Source organism: Drosophila kikkawai, chromosome 3L (assembly GCF_030179895.1).
Source record: "Drosophila kikkawai strain 14028-0561.14 chromosome 3L, DkikHiC1v2, whole genome shotgun sequence".
Lineage (NCBI taxonomy): Eukaryota > Metazoa > Arthropoda > Insecta > Diptera > Drosophilidae > Drosophila > Drosophila kikkawai.
In genome coordinates, this window is record NC_091730.1 from 10,695,214 (window position 1) to 10,708,021 (window position 12,808).

A 12,808-nucleotide genomic window follows, 5' to 3' on the forward strand; every position below is an offset into this window, starting at 1 on the left:
CGTAAAATTTTGGGTATTTAATAGAAACAGAAACCGGCAAGGGCAACGAGTGATAGCCACTTGAAGAGCGGCCTCTGTTTTGCCTCCATTTTTAGATACACTGAGAGTTTATAGTAAATATTTCTTATGTTCTTAAAATTTTGCATAATGAATAGTTTAAGAATGTGTACTTATAAATTTAATCCAAATATATATAATATTTTAAAAGCTTTTTTTTATTTTATTTTACTTTTTTTTATATATATATTTACGTTTTTTTTCTCTGTTTTTCCACTGATATTTCCCAGCTGCAGTGTCCGCCAGGGAACTCTTTTTTTGGGTGGGCTTTCGGGCACAGTGGGGCACAAAAAGAAACGCACTCTTCTACAAACTACATACTACTGCTTTTGAAGGGAAATCCCAGCATGTGCAGTTTGAAAATATTTGTCGGGTTTCGGTCCTGGGTGGTTTTTCGGGGGGGTTTATTCAATCCTTAATGGCCTCAGTCGCAGCGACGAAAGAGTTATTGAAAATGTTTTATTGTGTGCATTTGATTGCTGCAAGTGCCGAGACTCTCTCTCTGTGTGTGTGTGTGTGTGTGTACACGGTTTGGTGTCTAACTTATAAATATTTCAATACCATTTGAAGAACGCCCGCTGGCGCACCGCCACCCGAAATGTAAATGCACTCTCCATTGTGTCCGGGTGTCTAGTGCTTTTGGCACTCCAGATTCAGATCGTAGGCCATAGCTGCTATGGCACTTGCCATATTTGGATTTTCAATCCGACAAATCAAAAAATACCAAATGCACTCAGTTTGTGTGGACAAGGTTTATGCGGTGGAAAAAGAAAGCTAGATTTGGGTTTAGAAAAAAGAAAAGTCGATCAAAAAACAATCTAAAATTAAGACAAGCTTGTATCATTTTTAAGAATTGATTATAAAGTTATTGTTTTATTTTTAAACTAATAAAAGGTGACGAAAAATGATGTATTATGAAAACCATATTAACTGTATATTAACTAGTTTTCCAATAAATACTTATGTCAAACACTACTTAAAATATTTAAGTTTAAGTCTACAATATCTTCTCGTTTTATATTGTTCAAATCATGAATTTCTCTTTCCAATTTCACCAACTTCTGTTTCCTTTTAACCGCATAAACGCACAACTTCTGACCCTATTTGAATGGGCTTTTGGCTTGTGTTGTTGTTGGCTGGCATTTGTTGGCTCGCTAGATGAATTCTATGGCACGTTCGATATGGTTCGATATGCACACACACTCTCTGGCAAACACTTTCAATTGCCGGCCTGAGTGAGTGTGTCTATGTGGGCTTTAAAACTTTCCATGGACGAACTAGAAGAGTTTCGACCCATCGACTGATGCAATCGTCGGGGCTCACTCCATTTTTCCTAAAAAAAAAAGCCTTTGGGCCTGGCCTAGAAAAGTTTAACTCAATTACGGACCGAGTCGACACACGTGACTAACTGGGATTCTGTATCAGATGAGGTAAGGTTAGCCGGGGTTATTCAAGACTAAACCGAATGGCTGGGAGTGAGCCAGAAAGCTGGCCAAGCATTAAGCAGGTCGACACAGGCCACCTACAAATCCCTTTTTCAAAACTCATTAGCACAAATTTGTGCCTTTCAATACGAGTAGGGGAGGAGGAGGACCCCCAGACGTTCCAGGCTTCCCAGGAAATTTCTGTGGAAGCCAGCCACTGAGGCTAATTTGGGCTAGCTGACAAAATTTATGCTGATTGTGGGGCAATTTACGAAAATTCCTTCAGTCTACAGTTGGAAAATTGGCCGTTTGCCTGCCTAGTAGCTTGAATGTAGAAGAAGCCTTTTGCCTTAAAATACAAAATGTTGTGTTTCTGTTTTCCATGAAAAGTACAGGTCACTCAGCCTTGAAACAATGGAAATAAAAGAAAAGGGACCTTTAGCCTTTTCTTTTACCATTTCGGTTGGTCTTTGTGAAAGGGTTAGTTAGGAGTCTGGATTCTTTAAATAATAATTTAAAAATTGATGTACTATAAACACTTTTAGGCATTAAACTTATAGAAAAATATTTTAAAATATTTTCTAGTCCCAAACTCCCAACTAATTTTTCACTCCTTTCTTTTCTTTTACAGATCCAAGCTTGACTTCTGTCTAGTTTATTGAGTGCAGTCGCCAAAGAGAAGGTAAGCTAAATAAAAAAAATCCTTTTTTAACCCTTTTTTCTCGAGCCAGACTCTCTTTCTATATGCAAAGTAGAGTTAAATGATAAATGAGGGAGTGGGTGAAGTGGCCTCAGCCGACTCCTTGTGCATATATAAATTGTATAAGGCCCGAGGTCTTTGGTCGTTGCTTGGTTTCCGTTTCCGCTTTTGGCTTTCGCTTTTTCATTTCCGCCTAATAAACTACATAATTAAACTGGCAGGCAATGGGATTAAAGGATTCGGCGGGCGAAAGCCCCGAAGGAGTCCAACTCGCACACATTCACTCGCGTATCCTGGCTCCTGGCCTCAACCAAAGTTTCGTGGACGAATTAAGCTAAATTAATTTTTGCTCTCTGCCGCCGTTTGTTGCCAATGCTACTTAAGTCCTTTGACTTCTGGCTCGTTTGATGATGAAGCTCTCTCTAGCCGTTAGTCCTTTCTTCTAATATATGTGCTGGCCTCGTAGCTACGTCTTAAATTAATGATGTGTTTTATGCCGTCCTCGTTGTTGCCCAAAAAAAGTGTATATATAGAGGGGGAAAATGAGGAGGAAAAATCACAGAAAATGCGATTTAGACGTCAAAAGCGCAGCATTAGCAGTAAATAAAATAGGATAATGCGGCAAGTCGACCGCATGGCAGAAGCTAACTACCCGAGCCAAAATTAAAGGCAGCCAAAAAAGGAGGTATGCTACGGGTAAAGATAATTTAGAAAGAACTCGTCGACTAGAGAATGAACTTTTTCTGGCAGTTTAAGAACTTCTTTATAATGTTAGAGTATTATTTATGAAATAGATTCATAAAATATAGTACTGTTGTCTTTTTATTTCCATTTTAAAACAATATACTGGATTATATGATTACATAATCAGTTATAAATCAAATAAATATAAATTTAAAGTGGGTTCTCTTAAACAGTTTTCTAAATAATCTTCAATAGTAAACATATACTTACTTAATTTATACATTTCCTACAATTAGTCTCAAACCAAATCTCCCTCAGCTAGGCTTCTACCAGAAGGGTATATCAAGCAGGACAGATGCTGCAATGCAGGAAGCCAAAGGATAAGATTGCTATGACAGGGCCAAAGGATTATGTGCTCTTAGGCTTCCCCGCTCCCTCTCTCTCTCTCAGCTGTTTGTCTCTGCCTAAGCCAGACATTTTTCATGGCCAGAATAAAGCCAGGAAGCCGGGGCGTTACACCTGGACATTAAACCAAGCCACATATCCAGGAAACTCTTTTTCCTCACAAATGACTCAATGCACTCTGACTGCTGGCATCGATAAGGACCCACAGAGACGGTTGATTGTGTGTAAACAATATTTCGGCCTACAAATCGGTCTCAGAAATCTGTTTAGCTCCGAATGTGGATTGCTCTGAGGTCTTACACAAATATTTTGACAAAACGCCTGCTGTTTTCCACATAAATATTTATATTTGCTTGCACACAGACACACACACAGACACAGAGACACTCAGAACCCAGACCGAAGGATACACGCAGTTTGTCTTATCGAGGCATCTTTACCTGCCGCAGACTTCGAGCTCTCGAACCAGCATCATCGTATCTGTATCTTTGTATCTTTGGCATCACACGGGCGCATTAATCCGTCGTGCGTATACAAATTCGGGGCCCCTCTTGCTGTATCCTCGGAAATCGAATCCACAAAAATGCAGTTAAATAAATTACAAACGCTCTGTCACCCAGCGGTCGAGGTCTGATCATACCCAAGGGCGGCTCAAGTTGGGCTAGGGTATATAGGTTACTTAAGATATATTTATTATAGATCAAAATATACATAAGAATTTTTAAAAATATTTCTCAGAATAGAAAGTATGTTTTAGGGAAGAATATAATATTTTCTATTAAATTCATATACATATTAATTTATTTAAGAAAGATAATAGTAAAATTTACAAAAATTATAGGGTAAATAGGGTTCTTTTAGAAATATTTTCTCTTAAATTAAAGTTATAAGTTTAGGTTAGTATATTCTAAAAATATTACTAATAGGTACCTCTTGGTCCTGAGAATTCTTCAAGTGGTTCTCTCTTATTTCGACTCGCATGTCGCGGGTTTATCGTTGGCCGGGCATCGTCTTGACTTTTCTTATTCGAATTTTTCTCTTTAATGAATTTCTTGGTTCTCGGTCTCTCCTTTTTCCAATTCCACATCCACTACCACTTCTCCTTTTATCCTGTCCCCCGATCAGCGTGCTAATGAAATAAATGCCCGGACAGCCCGAGTCGTTTTCTCGAATAAGTTCTCAAGTTACCCGCTGCACTGGAACACGAACATGAGCAATCTGTGACATTGCCCACATATGGTAAACGTTCGCGGCCGATAAAAAAATATATATATATATGTGTACTAAGGGGACTTTAAAAATACGATACGATACGATACAGAACAAAATGCATACAGAAATTATGAGACAGTCATGGCACATAAATTCCTCAATGTGTGTGGGATCTCCAGGCCAAGGAGTGTTTCTTTTGAGCTTGAGAAAGAGTAATCTTGGAGGAATCTTGTTAGGCTTTGTGTGGCTTGGGTTTAACAATTTTATTAGAGTGATTTATCAGCATATTTCGTCTGGCTTTTTATAAAGGGTTTTTTTGTGTGCCTTGTATTTATTTTGATTTAATTATATGGGAGTTTAAATTGATTCATTAGAGAATGGAGTAAACAAAATATACCAATTAGAATAGGCCTTATTTGAAGCTTATTAAATATTTTATTTGTAATATATAAATATTTCTAAGTCTACCTCACATCTTTCATTCTTGCAATAGTTTTTGCTACATCAGGCATTTCAAAGCCTTAATCTATATACCTTTATTTTCACCTCTCAAAGGCAATCCATCCCCAAAAAAAAAAAATGTAATCACACTTCGTATACAAACCAATTGACATGGGCAATAAATATTCCCCCCAACCTCCCAACTTCTAACTCCTTGCAGTTGTGTCTGCTTAATTATTAATTTCGCATTTACCGCAAAACGTTTATTGGACTTCGTGTTCCGTTCCTGGCAGCCACATCTACATCCACTTATGCCCCCCCCAAAAAAACCACCCAATACTCAAGCAATCCAAGCCAGGAGAAGCCGCATCCCGCAAGCAATCTTGCTCAGTCGTTGGACTTATTTCCTCAATTGCATAAATCGAACAGAAATTTGTGTTTTGGCGCGTGTCACGAATGAGCAAAAACAAGTTAAAAGACCCGAAAAAGACGACAAAGACAAGAAACCAAAGCGGCAAACTCCTTCTCTCTAATTTTTTTCCCCGGCTTGCGAGACAATGTGACAAGCTCTGGCCGACGGCCGCCCCCAAATAGCAGTCTATGGTCTATAGTCTGTTTGTCACCCAAGTCATTTACATGCTCCGCCCGGCTACGTGACTCACATAGTATATAGTTAGACCGGCCCTTCTGAGATATTTCTGTGGGGATTTCTGCGGCTGCCAGTGACTGACTTCTTGGTCCCGGCCACATTTGATCAAACTGCGAACGTCCGTTGGGAGAAAGAGAGAAAGCCCGGCTCTGGGACTCAAGTGAGTCACGAACGGCGTCGATAAAATATTTAAAATTCATTTCTAACATTTTAGACCGCTCTACTCGTCACCAACATCGATTACTCATGCCATCGAAGATGGAACAGAGCAAGGCTGCAGTTAAATGCACTTGAAAAAATTGAGAATTATAGTTTTTTAAGTATTAAACCAAAAAGAAAATACAATTTAAACATTAATTTCTTTTTACGATTTATTTGCTTCGATATATCAAGCAGAATATCGATGTAAAGCAAATATATATGTATAGAAATAGTAAAACTTACGTGTTCCTTTCACAGTGTAGATAACTGTTGTTCCAAGCTGCTAGTTTTGTGTTGGCTTTGCCATATCTTGATAACACTCAAGTTGTGCTTTGATTTATGCCCGTGCCGGTTGCACTCACCTGGCCAAGATTGTATCGAAGGTAAATAGCGCAGGAATCGTTTGGCATCGAAACGCAGAGCACCTGGGGTGGTCGATTGGTTGGTTGCCTCAATAAAACTCGCACAATTGCAGTTTATTAGTTTTGCTATTGAATTACATATCAATGCATTTCTCATTCGCCTGGCGAGTGTGTGTGTCTGCTCAGATACAGATGGATGAAGTGATACCCATGGATCGATGGCTCCATAAAGTAGTTTGGCTACCAAGTGTTGATTGTTTGTCATAAATATCTGAGCAGGATTTTATGGTCATGACTTGCTGCTAAAGAAGCATTTCTGGAATTCTAGCAGAGATTTATATAAATTTAATAATTTCATAAAAAAAAAAATCATATAGTAAACCAGATTAGGATTTCTCTATCTTTCTCTTGGTTAAAGTTCTGCTTTGCTGATAATATCCTTAACATTCAGTTTATCCCTGGCAAATATTGAAGCCATAAACATTTCACATATTCCCAACCTTATCAAACCGAAGGGTGCCCTCTATCATATTTTATATATGTATATATAGTATTTCTTTTTTTTATTTATTTATTATTACATGTTATAGGAGGTCTTCGGCACACCCCATCTCCTCCATCCGCATTCCGTTGATAAACCGGGCTGCCACTCACCTAAACTCACTTCAGTTGAGTTCAATTCCTTTGTTGATTTTTCTAGATTCGAAGCACTGATTGTGCGCATTTTACAACCGTGAACGTAACCATAGTACCTCCGATTCCCGCCCCGGACTCCAATTTCCTCCGGCAAGGTGTGAATTGTGGTGGAACTCTGAGACTGCAGTCTGCACTTGGAACTGGGAACTGGGTCTGTCTCCCTTTTGCTTTTTTGATCGACAGCTTGCCTAAAACTGTCAACGCGTTTCTTTATTTCTGTTTCGATTTCGGCACCGGGCACCAGTCCGTCCTCCTTCCCCACATCCTGTGTTTTATGGCACATTTCTTTCGATTTCCAGCGATTTGTTTGAGTTACCTGCCGGTTTGTGTTTGCACGGCTGCACCGTGGATTGTCGCAGTAATTGTCGTTGTCATCGTGTGGCCTATACGGGGATCGGAATCGGAGGGGCTTTATATCACAGTTGGCTGAGCGGATCGGGGTTACGTTAGACCTCTCTGAACAGACGCTTGGATTAAGATTAAGGGCGTCTATTGTCGGCATTTATTTTCTACCTTTTGGCCTGTCACAACAACAGTTTGGTAATCATAAATCAGGGGAGTTATAATCGAGCAATATGGTATTGGAGGGGATTATTTCAAGAGTCAAAAAGTATTATAAAATTTATTAAAATTACTGCCTAGCCTTGTTATATATTCTAACTATTAAATAATAATATTTTAAAAATATTTTATAGTCTCCTATTAGTATTTATTATGTGTAAAGCTTTTATTTCTATAATTATTATAAATTTCTAATCCTTCTTCTTTGTTTGTTTTCTTGTCTTAAAGTTTTCCTCCCATACGAAACCATATCTCTCCACCCGTCTCTTCACTAAACTTTAACCATCGAGGATAGCATTTAATCAATTTCCCATAAATCACATGGCAAATCAGCTCCACGTCAGGCTACTACTTGAAGGGTTCAGTGCAACTTTTCATCTAAGCTCCCCTGCTTCCACATATCCCCTGCATATATATCATGACTGCAGAAAATTGCTTAACTGTATGGAAAATTGACAAGTTTTGATGGCTGACAGTGCGGTTGGGCCGCAGCGCTAGTTTCCTCACATTACCCACAGTCAAGCATGATTTTTGCAGTGGAAAATGCATAAATGGAAAACTTGATCTAAAAATTGCACGGCCACCCAAACGGTAGTTTAACAATTTTCCCTTCTGCAACTCGTTTACTTTTCACTTTTGACATGGCGTGCTGCAATGCATTTGCCATTCGGAATTATTTCTACGTTTCTGGCCAATTTTGTGAAATAGAAAAAGTTTTCCTCTTTTTATTTTCCACCGCTTTTGTTGTTGTTTTGGTACGATGATTGACTGACAAAAGGATTGAGGGGGTAGAGGAGGTCAACGGGAGTGGAGAGTTGATTGAACCTCGGCGACATTTTCTCCAAGAGTCATTCATTGATTTGGAGGAAATGGGTAAACAATTTGTCAACGGTGGATGGCATTAAACGATCCATAATATTGTCTAAACAGAAAGTAATTTCAAAAGCGCTGAACCTTAGATGTTGAGACTGCTTCCGGTGTCCTGTTTAGGACACTTGGAAAAATAAGGAAGAGGTAGCTGTAAGAATTTTACCTAAAGACACAAATATATATAAATTTATAAGAACATTTCATATTAAAAGGTTGTTAAGCAATACAGAAATATTAAATTAATTGCAAATATGAATTTCTTAATTAAAAAAATAATTATAAAAAATTTACAATATAGTTTTTTACTCTTGCATAAGCCAATAAATATTATAAATATATTAAAGTACTCCATTTTTAATAATAGCCAGCAACATTAATCAATATAAAAGCGTTAGATCCACAATTGTTGCTCAAAATATAACCCCATTTAAATTACTACAAATTTCTTAAAGTAAACTAGGTACATTTCTCCCTGTGTACATTTTCCCCGCCCGCCCGTAGGGACCAACCGCAGTCGCAGACGAGACATGTCAACTGCTAATGTCACTTAAATGCCAGTGCCGTGTCTATCACAGCTATACTCCTCCCTCTCTCTCTCTCGCCTGGCTGGTGCATGTGTGTCCTTTGGCTTCTTTTGTGTCGTTTTCGAGAAAATGCGAGGACCACATCCGCTTAGGCGTGCTGGAAATTGGATTTTCACAGCTGCCAGACAGAGACGCATTGAATGGAACTGGACGAGAGCGAAGGCCATTGAGGGACCCTGAGATTTAACACGCTTTAGTTTTCGTCCCGCTTTGTCTCCATGGGAATTTCGCATTGCCCGCTTAATACCACGTCCATTATCCTTTTTTTTTTTTTGGGCAATTTCAAGCCTCATTATTAGCACTGGCTGGCCAGACAAACAATAAACCAAAACAAATATCCACTAATTGAATTGGCAATAACTCATTGGGATTGAGTTTTCAGGGATTTGAATGTGAATATTTGAAGGGATCCTGTGTAAGGAATGGCGGTGTCTCAGGGGAAAAATTACAGTAACCTTAGGTAGGAGTAAAATCCAATTAAAGAATGAAGGATTTAAAATTGACAAACTGACAATTGATCGGCAATAAAAACTCCACTATATCGATCTTGAATATTTGTCCAACTTTTAATATCTTTTTATTAAAAGTTGATCAAATTTTAGTTAGAGAAATTTATTATAAAAGCTGTAACATTTGTTATTGTTACGCTGGAAACACTTTCCATTCACAGCAACTTAGCAATCCATCACGCAGCCACCTGCACCTATCCATCCATCCGTTCATCCATCAGTCCACCGGGATAACCATGGCCAAATCCATTCAGCTCGACCAACTTCCGGCGGCCATTTTGCCAGAGTCGGAGATCCAAAGTAATTTCCTTTACCACTAAACTGTGTGGTTGATGACAGATAAGCCGAGTCCTGGATTCCGGCATCCTTTCGTGCCCAGGCCCAAGGTCCGGTTCCCTTTGGCCGCAGAGTCCCATGAATAATTCGCAACTTCTCCGGAACTAGCTCCCTCTCTTTCACGCCTTCTCCTTCTCTTTATCCAAGCGTATTTCCATCTCCCTCTGAGACTCCAAAATGGCAAATGCATTGAATGATTTATTTGGTGTGATTGCTTCACACACACGTACTCAATGTGCATATACATACATATATATAGAGGATATATACTCCCAGCGATTCCTCTTTGATTTCCCTTTGGCAGCAATCAAACAGCAGTTGCCGTTTGCGGTCAACAGAGGGCGCACACACACACACACGCACAATCCTGCAAAGGACGACGGAAGGGAGGCTCAACTCGGCTCTGCTCTGTGGACTTTTGTGAATTTTAATTGCCACGTTTGTTAAAGTGTTTTGATTGCTTTGTCATTGCACTAATCAGCACTTGTTCTCACTGCCTCACTTGGGGGCATTTATTAATTATAAATTCCCTTCGATTGCTCAAAGCGCAGGGAGCAGGAAGCGACAGGGGGCGCCACTCAACCGTTCAGTTCCATTGATTTCTTTCGAAGCTTCAAGAGTGAAACAAGCCCTCTCTCTCGTTCTGCCCCGATATGCCCCCTCTCGCTCACTGGCCGCTATGTAAAAAGCATTTTCAATTGAGATTTATTGTGGCGTGTATTGGTTTAGGGGGCGTGGCAGCTTCACTCGCTTTGCATTTTCCAGGGCACTACTTTACAGAGCAGTTCCGATTTGATACACTTTCAGGGGGTATTTTTATTTTGGCTGAAAAGAAGGGAGCCTACGATATATTGAATATATTGAAATATATTTGTAAACTTTATAAAATTTAACAAAATATATAAATAATAATAGCAATTAAGGCTTGGAATATAAAATATAATTTTAATTATAATGTTTTCTTTTTTTTCTATTTCAGGTAACATTACAAGGAATATTTGCACCTTTATCTTCACTACTAACTAAGCCAAGTAAGTACAATTTTAATACTATAAAAAACGTATTTTTCAGCTTTCCTTGTATTTTCTAAGCACAGTTTCACTACCAAATCTTCTATATATATCATCTTATTAGGGTATTTTATAATTCAACCTTTGAATCAAGCTATTCATTCCATTTTTTCTCACTCAGATCAGAACAGAAGCTCTGCTCTCGGGTGCCTTTAGTTAAGTTTTTAGATTGAAATTTATTGTGGGGGGAGGTCCCTCTTTTTTTCCGCCTCTGCTGGCAAAGTCAATTCCTTTGATTTGTGGCGCTTTTGCGTGCAATTTTTTAAATTGAAAATCACTGCCTGAGCGCAATCCTTTTTACATCCTTCGCTTGGTTCAAATGAAATCGTTTCGGTTATTTTTTTTTCCATTCGTACTTTTTTGTGTGAAATATGCAGCACTCGTATTTACTTTTATCGAGATTTATGCGCCACAATTGATATTGAGGTTAATAAATTGAAGGCTGAGCTGTGCCAGAAACCAAAAAAACCGAATCCGAATCAGAACTCACCACTCCGAGCCATCCAATCACTTTTCAAATTGAGTTCAAGTGCAGCCAAGGCGAAACGTAACTCGGTTTTATTTTTCTAAAGTTCATTTTAGAGTAACCCGTAGAAGGGGTCACTTGACTAGTTAACCCTTTGGCACGGATTTCGGGTTTCCGTTCGACTTGACCTTGACCAGCCATTGTCTGACTTTAACGGCATTTTCCCAAACGCTTTCGAAATTCCCCGGAACCTCTTTTGTTTATTTTCGTGTTTCCTTTTTATGGCTAACGGAGATTTTACGACTGCCAGCGAGTTCCTGAGGTCAAATGCGCATTTTTCGTTTTGCCTATTTGACGGTTAGAGGGGCCTGAAGGTGTTGGGTAATTTTCAATGGAGGCGCACAGCTGGTTAGCGGAAGGAATGAACTTTAAACCGGAATAGAAAGGAAATGTCAAAAGTGTGCTAAGACTTGTGACATTTTCTAGAATTTAATGTACTTAGACTTGGCGACTCTAAATGTACTATCTTAATTATAAACAAATTTCCATACTTTTTTACAGAAAGGTTAAGGTACTTTAAAATTTTTTTATATTATCAAAAATAATGTTATTTGAATCTCCCTTCGAACTCTCAAAAAAGCATTGGTAGAAACTTCCTGTAAACTTTAACTTTTCCGCAGGGAAAACTTTCCCAAATGACACGCACTTGCAGAACTTTCCGCCCTGGGCACCTCATAAATATGATTTTAATCGATTTCGCCACACTCACATTTGTGCCCGATAACATTCAAAAACCCATTCGAAAACAATGAAAAAGCAATCAAATCGTGTTCTGCTCTTTTTTTTCAAGTATTCCTTGCTGAACTTAACCACATACAGGGTCGCGTAGAGGCAAATGGAAAACTTTGTAGCTAAAGTTTGCCGTAAAAAGAAAATATAAGAGAGATGCGAAAAGCAAATGACAAAATTTTGCGCATATTTTTGCAGGCAAGTAAAAACTGCGAGTACCAACTACGAGATGGCAAACAAGTTGAGTTAATGTTGCAAAACAAAAGAGCACGAGCCAAAGTTAAAGTTTGTTGTTTTCCCGACGTTCTGTGTAGATTTTGACAGTCATCTAGCTCCGATATGTGTCGATAAACTATCTGTATAGTCTGAGTGTGTGTGTGTGTGTGTGCTTCTTGCTATTGTGCAACTTCGAGTCGCTTGGTCTTTGGACTTGCCATTGTTACTATCTGATTTCGGCAACTGCATTTGGCCCACGACCTGACCTCACCCACTAGCCACGCCTCTTGGTCCTGTTGGCCGTCCCCCTTTTGTCACCAGTATTTCGGTTTTTGGCCAAAAGTTTCTAGCGTTCAACTTTTGTTTAGTGGAGCAACAGCCAAAGCAATGAACCAACCCAAAAAGCAGTTGTCGCTCGATTTGTCTTCCTTTGCTGTCCTCGAACTACACAGAGCGACAAATTGTGTTGGTAAATATATTTAAATAATTAATATTTCACTAGATTATGGTTACTATCTATCTTCTCTAGTGATTAATTACAAATATTCTTAGACAAAATTATAGCTCTGACTTTGC

At 38.9% G+C, this 12,808-nt stretch overlaps 1 protein-coding gene across 1 annotated transcript in view; it reads left to right on the forward strand.

Annotated features, from left to right (window-relative positions):
• Nucleotides 1-12,808, forward strand: part of fz2 (frizzled 2) — a 68,311-nt gene that overhangs the window by 23,315 nt on the left and 32,188 nt on the right. Inside the window, exons 3-4 of the mRNA XM_070284972.1 lie at nucleotides 2,113-2,163; nucleotides 10,671-10,722. The gene's annotated coding sequence lies outside the window, so the exon portion shown is untranslated. The remainder of the gene's footprint in view (nucleotides 1-2,112; nucleotides 2,164-10,670; nucleotides 10,723-12,808) is intronic.